Consider the following 8,945-nt stretch of genomic DNA (forward strand, 5'->3'; position numbering starts at 1 on the left):
GGACCTGCTACAAGGAATCGCCATGGTATAGAAAATGGGGGGAAAGGCTGTGGAGATGATCTCGGACTCAAGACTGGTAGTGGGCCAGGTAAAGGGGGAATTAGAGGCTAGAGATGCGAGGATGCAAGAGTACCTAAGTCAGGTCAAACGCCTGCAGTCGGGCTTCGATCTCTTCAGCCTATCGCACGTCTCCAGAAGTGGAAACACTCATGCGGACTCACTGGCCACGCTTGCCACATCCTTGGCAGGGGATCTGCCTCGAATTATTCTTGTCGGGCATCTGGATAGAACGAATGAATGAGCAAAAGGCATTGTATGTCTCGCATCCTAGCAACCGTCTAAGTGCTAGACAGAATCAAGGTCTTGCATGATCCTTGGACTCAAACCTATGGGGAAACTAGAAACTCTAAGAAAATCTAAGTGCTAGACAGAACCAAGGTCTTTCATGGCCTTCGGACTCAAACCTATGGGGAAACTAGACACTCCAAGAAAATCTAAGTACCAGACTTGGCCTAAGAACACGCTCGACACCTCAGATTATGCACTTAGCTCCCTAGAAATATGTGTAGACGCAAACTCAACATCCCATGGGCGCGGGTAAGTTAGAATTTTGGGATGTAATTCCAAATATATCATATGCACAACCATTCATACATGTTAAGATAACTAATTCAAAAACCATGAGATTCGCAACAATAGTAATATCGACAAAGACAACAAATGTATAATTTAAAGGAAAAAGGAAGAAAGGAATTTCATACATATGGTCAAAGAGTTTAACTAGAAGCAAATTCCAAGGTCCTCAAAACAAAAGGGAAATTAATTAACAGCTAAACTAAAAACAAATACAAAAGTTGGCCAGGGCTCCTACTTCTTCAACTTTGTTTTGGCCACTTCCTGGGGAGGCTGAGCAGGATTAGCCTCGGGACCCTGGGAGACGTCCCCTTCCTGAGGAGACCGAGCATGATTAGCCTCGAGACCCTGGGAGACATCCCTTTCCTGGGGAGGCTGGGTAGGGTTAGCTTCAAGGCCCTTGGAGACATCATCAAGGGGAATGGTCTGAAGAGGTTGAACCAAGACGGCCGGTTCCTCGGCATCAGAGACTTGAGCATTGGCTGTGGACTTGGCAACCTCTTGGTGCACCTCAGGATTCAGATCTCCAGGTGTTTCTGTCAACCCATGAAGCTCTCCTCCCTTAGTCGACTCGTCAAGAGTGGGAACGAACTGAGCAGCTTCCAGCTGAGCATCCTCAGCCTCCTGTGGAGTGCTTACAACCTCGGAACTGGCGGAGGCGGTCTCACGGATGGTCGGAGGATAGTACACCTTCTCCGCCTTCCACAGGTCAGACGAAGCCTCCACCCCAACTCATTTGAGGGCTTCATTCCAAACCTAGGAGCAGTATAGCCTACATACACCAGGGATTTGAGCTTTAAGGATGGCCTGGGTATCAGCCACCCCCGCATCGTAAGCCTTCTCCTCGGCTTTGTCCTTGGAGGTCTCGGCCTCCGTCTTGGCAAACTCAACCTCTGTCTTGGCCCTCATAGCTTCGTCCCTGACCCATTCCGCGACGCCCTTAGCCCCCTCCGCCTCAGTCAGTTTCTTCTTTAAATCATCGATCTGCTCCTTGGCGATCTCCAATTGCTCCTCGGCAGCGAGCAAGCGCCTCGTATGGTCCTCAGCCTGTTTTTAGACACCGGCCAGGGCTGCCTCGGCACTATCCCTGGCCTTGGTCATCTCCTTTAAGTCCTCCATGGCCTTCGTGAGGTCAGTCTCGAAATTTTTAAGGGTTCGCGCAGCCTCTATATGCTTATTACGCTCAAGTTCTACAGACTTACTCTACCCTTTAGCCTCATCCTCCAGCCTATAGGTGGCCTGGACGGCCTGCCAATTGAAACAGACGGCCTGCTAATTGAAACAAACACATCATGAATGAAAACCTAGGAGCAAAATTCGATGAAGTCACAAGTATTAGGAGCCTTACCATACCCAAGTTCCCGTTCATGCTGAGAAAAACCTCCTGCATCCTTATATTCTTCAACTCGTTCATGTCAGTGGGGAACAGCAGGGTCCTCTCCAACGCGTCGGCCACATAAGCGCCTTCGCCGTTTCAGAAGCTCCTCATTGATGCATCTTCCATCAGTGGCTCCCCGTGGAGCATTAGGGCAAGAAGCCAAGCATTGGGCGCGGATTGGGCATCGACCCCTTTCCCCTGGCCTTGATGCCCAATCTTTAACTATTTTTGAGCACGCGGGGCTTCATCCTCCTCTCAAGAGGAATGGGATTTCCCCCCATCCATTGGCTCCTTACCTTTGGAACTCCTCTTCCTCTTTGGGTCGGTGGGCTCAGGCCAAGGAGGCAGAGTAGATTGGGGAGGGGCAGGAAGTTTGGATCGGGGAGATTGTGACTGCGACTGGGAAGGAGAAGACCTAGTTTGGACAGGCTGGGGCTGTGGTGGGGGAGTTGGAACACTGGATTGTGACTTTCCTTGTACACCCTTCCCCGGCTGGCCCTTAATCAGGTCGAACAAGCTGGTAGGGGGCTTTCTCTTAAAACCCATCTCCGCCCGAGAAAATGTTCCCATTGACAACAATTCCGCCACGGACAAGTCAGGGTCACCCAGGTCACCGAAAGGATCCTCGGATGAATTAGCTTGGTCAAATATACTGAACCCCTCTTCGGATAAACCCAAATCACCCTCGTTCTCCACTGCTTGGTGGGACGGGGAAGAGCCCACCAACGGGATGCCCTCCGGGACAGGAGATCCTTCAGAGATCAAAAACCCGTGCTCGGCTACAGTGATTTTCTGAAGCTGAGGATCATTAGCTCTGATCACGTGCTTCGGGGCAACAAATGACTTCTGGATAGGATCGTACCCTAAGATTTTGTGAGCGGCTCTGACTTGGTTTTCCTCTTCGTTTACAAAAACCGCCGCCTTGAGAACGATGTCCAAATCCTCCCGGTTGGTCAGATGAAAGTGTCGGTGAAAGACGTGTGGATCTGCAAAAAGAAGGCATGTTCATAGTTAGTAACCAAACCATACAAATTAAGATGGCACAAAAGATTAGCCCCTTCCTACTCTCTACACCCCACTTGGTTCTCCTTCTACAGTTGGGCAAGGAAGGCCATCGTGCCACTCCCCAAATACAATAAGAAAGTCCTTGTTCAATCCTTTGCTGGACTCGGGGAGGCACTGGATTAGCCGAATCCTATCATCTCTCGTCTTCATGTAGTAGGATTTGCCCCTCAAATGTTGGAGGTTGTAGTACCAGTTTACGTCATGATGGGTTAGTCTTAGCCCCATTTTCTCGTTTAAGGCGTCCACACAACCCAAGATCCTAAACACATTAGCAATGCACTGGGTGGGAGCTAATCAGAAATGCCTAAGGTAATCCCTCATTACCGGCCCCATGGGGATTCTCACACCCCCTTCTATAAAGGCGAGAAAGGGAATCACCACCTTGCCCGTTCGTCTCTTAAAATGCCACTCCCCCCTCCTTGCAGTACCTCAAACCGACATTGGGGGGTATCCTATAGTCAGCGATGAACTTTTCCATCGCCTCTTCGGTCTCAATCAACTTTTTTAATTTACCCATCTTTAGAAACCGCTAAAGAGACTCAAGGGATGACGGGAGAAGGAGAGGAACAAGAGAAAGATAAACCCAGAAGAGAGGAAACACGAGTTAGTGAGAGCAGAAAACTTACAAAAATGAGGAAAAGTTCCTCGAACAGGCTTTTTATGCTAGAGAGAGCCTTGAGTTTGGCTGAAAGTTTGACTGAACCCAGGATATGTGCGCCAGAACTCTTAAGTGCGAAAGTGAAGAGACAAATCAGTTCTAAAGATTATTTATACCTCCCACTAAAAGTACCTGTGCGGATTTTCCCGCCCATAAAGGTAAGGAAATCTCCACCGTTAGATTACCATCGCACCGTTGAACGTGGGGAGCACAGAGCCGCCCGCATTTAATGAAGACGCGCTTCACATACCAAGGGCAGACGAAGAGGCTCTGGTACTGATAGATGACAAGGATTGACAAGCCATGACAGAGGCCTGATGTTACCAAAACCCTCCTCTCCGTCCGAGGAGCCAGACAGCAGGATTTTGAGGGGCTATTGTGGGGCCAGAGAATTTGTGATCCCAGCCCACTTTACACTAGGGCCCAAGGCTTTCGCCGAGGAGAGACGTTGCCGAGGACGTGCAACGAAAGTCCAAATGACCTAGAGATGTAGCCGAGGACGATCCTGTCCTCGGCATCCCAAAACCTAGAAGGAAAGAATGGCACGCCATCAAAGGTAGCCCCTAGAGCACTCCCAGAAGAAAGGGCGAGTACAGTAGGACGCGCACGGGGGTACAATGTAGGAGCAGCTCAAGGAAAAGCTGTCACCTCCGCATTGAATGCGCCAAAAAACGTCCTAGCCGCATTAATAGGGAAAGGACCCCTGAACAGTGTGGCTTCGGTTGCTGCAACTAACAGAAGGTGGGGGAAGGCGGCTGATGGGACAAGCACTCAAGTAGTTACCTGCCTGATCAACAGATGGAAGGCCAAGATCAACTGAGAAGGGCTATATAATGTAAGAATTCCTCCATGAAAGGAGGAGGGAGAAAAAGAGAGAGAGAGAGAGGTGAGTGGCATTATGTATTGTCTCTAGGACCATTGTAACCTAGCGTAAAAGAAATAATAAGAACATTAAGCTCCTCGGACGAGAGGCCTGAGGACGAAGTTTCCCGTTTTAGCCTGCATATCTGTTATTCGACCCATTCATGACCATGTCCGGTCGTTGCAATCCTCACTAAAACCTAGCGCTCGAACCTACTCTCTACAAATTTATTGTATTGGGCTAGTTGGGCTTGAATCCACTTCTACCACGAAAGAAGTGCGTGAACCCAGTCCCTACAAGTATGTAATATAACTTATACCTACACATGTGAATGATCAATTATAGTGATCCTATTGATGTTAGAATAATGCTAGAAATATAAATTATGTAATTATGTTCTATAATATATTGTCAAATAAATAATGAGAAATGTATGTTTGTGAAAACATAATAATTTTTTGACTTTGTTATCCTAAATATTCATAATAATAACAAATTAACAATATTGATAATAAGACATTTGAAGCTACTAAAATGGTTTTTCCTTTCAACTTTCACAATATTATTTTCGTCAAGTTTCTCATTATCCTATATACTAATCTCATTCCAGCACAATGCGCGAGAATATGTCATTATTTTGTAATGAAATTGTAATACTCGAAAAAAAAAATTAAAAGGAAGGGTATTTAAGTAAATCTTTTGTGGGGTCAATTTTATAATTTATAATTATAAGGGAGTTTTTAGAAAATAAGGTTGAAACCCTAGCTATATATAAGCTTATTATGTCAACGTATATAGAGAGATATTTTGAGAGAGGAGACTACCCAAATTACTCAAGTAGAGAAGGTTTGACTGCACAATTGAGGTAAGAGCTTAAAAATTTCTTTCTTGTCAAATCTAAGTTTATTTAGAATTAAAGTATTTTTTTATGTGGGTATTTTGGCCAATAATAAAACTATTTAAATATTCAAGAATTTAAATGATGTATACGAAGAAAAGTTTAATTTTATTTTTCGGTAAACTGGCCGATGTACCTGTAGATTTTTCTAGGTTTTGAGATTTAATCTTTTTCTATAGTTTATGTTGCGTTATGCGGAGATAGAGGCTATAAACTTTTGGGTTTAATGGTCAGGTTTCTGCACGGATTTCTTTGATAAATAGTACTTGATGTGGACTTCTTAGGGTATATGGTAAAACCCGAAGTGGTATTGGGGGAAATTCAGAAGCCTAGTAGTCTAGGCATGCGTTATTATTTGTTTATTGATCTTGGTAGAAGTGAATAAGAAAGTCAATGAGGTATGACCAGTTATTAAAAAAAAAAGAAAAAAAAAAAGAAAAGAGAGAAACAAACAAAGGAACACACGAAATTGAAGATGGCCCACGTGCCTACATAGTAATAGGAGTTATGGTCTTATCTTTGGGGCTTTAGTTGTGTTTGAAGAAAGTATATATATATATATATATATATGTATGTATATATATATATATATATAAAAATATTATGATTAGGAGGTATTATAGTCTCTCTATTTGGCCGGTACCATTATAAGTCATTCTTAAATTATTTGATTATTGAGTAAAAATATTTAAAAATTGTTCTAGGTAATATCTAAAGATTTTAGAGGAATTGTTAAGGAAAAGTTCCTTTTGGAGGTAAGTAACCTTATCCTAATTGATTTTATTTTGCGTAATTTTAACCACTGAAAATTGTTTATAGTTGTTATAATTTTATTTCCATTGTATTACTGATTTCAAGTAAAGAATTATCACAAATATATCTGATTACTGAATATATGATGCATTTTATTTAATTGTTTTTAGCTATACTGATTCAAAGTAAAGAATAGAGAATTTTCACAAATATATATGAGCATTGAATATAAGATTTATTTTATTTAATTCTTTTTTTGCTATATTGATTTTAAGTAAAGAATATAAAAATATCACAAATATATTTGAATATTGAATATATGATTATATATATGTATTTGAATAAGATATATTTTTGTTAGAAACTATGATTTGATATATATGATTATGGACAATCTGACTATGAATTGATTCTGATACCCAAACCAATGAGGGTTATTCATTGGTACACTGATACCCAGCCAATGGGGGTTATTCATTGGTATTCTGATACCCAAACCAATGGAGGTTATTCATTGGTACTCTGATACTCAACTAATGGAGGTTATTCATTGGTACTCTGATGCCCAGTCATGAGAATATAACGTGACCATAGTCATAAGATTGTTAAGAATATGAATTACGTTTGAATATTTGAACTATTTTGAATCCTTAAAACAACATATGTGATTTTGGAAATGTTTGAGTATCTGAACCATTTGAATCCTTAAAACTACATATGTGATTTTGGAAATGTTTGAGTATTTAACTATTTTGAGTTACTTAAATTGCTTATGTATTTTTTGGAGCCTATTGTAAGTTATAGCTTTTGATACATGGAAAACTGACTCTCTTCTAAACCATCTATGATATAGTTGTAAGATTAAAGTATGTGATTTAGGTGCAACTTATTATTTTGAGACTATGAAACTTCTTCAGTATTTTGAAAACATATAGAATATTATAACTTTAAAAACACATATTACATCTTATACTTTACAGATCTATTGCTTGATAGAACTTATTAGGATTTTGGTTACTTATTGAGTTGTCAACTCACCCCCCCCCCCTTTTTTCCCCCTCTAGTTTCAGACTGTAAAGAATACCAAGTTTTGGGAGTTTGATGTTGTGTTGTGAGCAGGAAAATAAGCTTAGTGATTTTGGGATTGGATGGTCTTTTAATAGTTTTATATTTATTGGCCAATTGGCATTATGTACATGAGGTTTGGATTTTGTTCCTATTAAATTATTGGAGACCTATTCATAAAGAAATTGTTAAGGTATTTTGGATTTATTTGATTTAATTTTTGAGGATAAATTTTAGTTGCTAAGAAGGCCTTGCACACTTGTAAGGGGCTTACCTTATAAGCGTGCGGCGGTTGTCATGTGCCTATCTTTATAGTTGGGTTCGGGGCGTGACAGAAATATAATATATAATTTATTTTCAAAAATATTTGTAAAATCAAATATGAGGATTAGTCATCTGTAACAAAGTATTTTTTTCTCATAAGAGAATTTCATTTTAGATGTATTAAGCAATTAATTAAGAAATGTACTTTTCTTATATAACCCTTTACCAAACCAACAAAGAGCAATGATCTTTATTATTATTTTTATTCTTTATAAAATAAACAATGTCATATTGCTTTCTTTTTCAAGCAATTAAATTTTGTGTTCTCTATAAATAATAAATTATCTTTTATTCTTTATAAAATAAACAATGTCATATTGCTTTCTTTTTCTTATTCTTTTTTTTTTTACTTTCTTTTTATATTAAAATTTTCATCAACTCATATTATGAGCAAATTTGCTAGTGATAGAATATGGTGAGGAGTAAGTTTTCCCAATCATGACAGTTAGAAAGGAATGAGAAAAATAAAGCTTTCCTACCATTCAAAAATCTTCAACTTGTAGTATTCTATTTTAATGTTATCTTTAATTCCAAACCAATCTACCTCTTTTGAAGTTTGCAAAGTATAATCATGATCTCTCTTCTTGAATATATAGCTTATCTCAATATATTCATAAAGATATAATGAATGAAAATATACTCATATGAAGATGCTTTGCAAACAAACAAAATGTCATATTAATCATTGCGAAACAATGATTAATTGGACCAATTAGAAAAATAATTTGTTGTTGATAATCTATTGAGATTATTTTCTCTGCAAAAATTGCAAATTCGTCAAGATTATTAAGTTAGTAAAATCTCATACTTAAATTTCTATAATAATAATAATAATAACAATACAATTGCAAAAGCTAAAATATGTCGCTCATCCAAATATTAAAAGTACTTTCTCTACAAAAAATACAAATCTATTCACCCAAAAGGATTAAAAAAAATTGTAAATTCTCATTGTTTAAAATCTAAATGGATCACTAAAAAAACCAGATTCAACATATTTTATTTTTTACGATTTTAGGTAGCCGGAAAATAGGAAAAATCATAAAAAAATTCAAAAACGCTCGGAACGCCAAACCGCTTGCTGGAATCCTCCTCTAAAATCAGGGAATGAATTTAGGGACACAAAAATGGAAAAAGGCACGAGCCAATTTTGCCAGAGTGTGGGACGATGCGGCGCGGCATGCACGCAGGCATGCCCCTAGGATGCCCACTGCCTGCAGTAGCCAAGGCATGAGCATGCTGCAGCCAAGGCCAAGGCAGCACCCCATGGGCATGCAGCTGCCAAGGCCTGGGCATGCATGCAACAACG

Source organism: Quercus lobata, chromosome 1, assembly GCF_001633185.2.
Source record: "Quercus lobata isolate SW786 chromosome 1, ValleyOak3.0 Primary Assembly, whole genome shotgun sequence".
Taxonomy (NCBI): domain Eukaryota; kingdom Viridiplantae; phylum Streptophyta; class Magnoliopsida; order Fagales; family Fagaceae; genus Quercus; species Quercus lobata.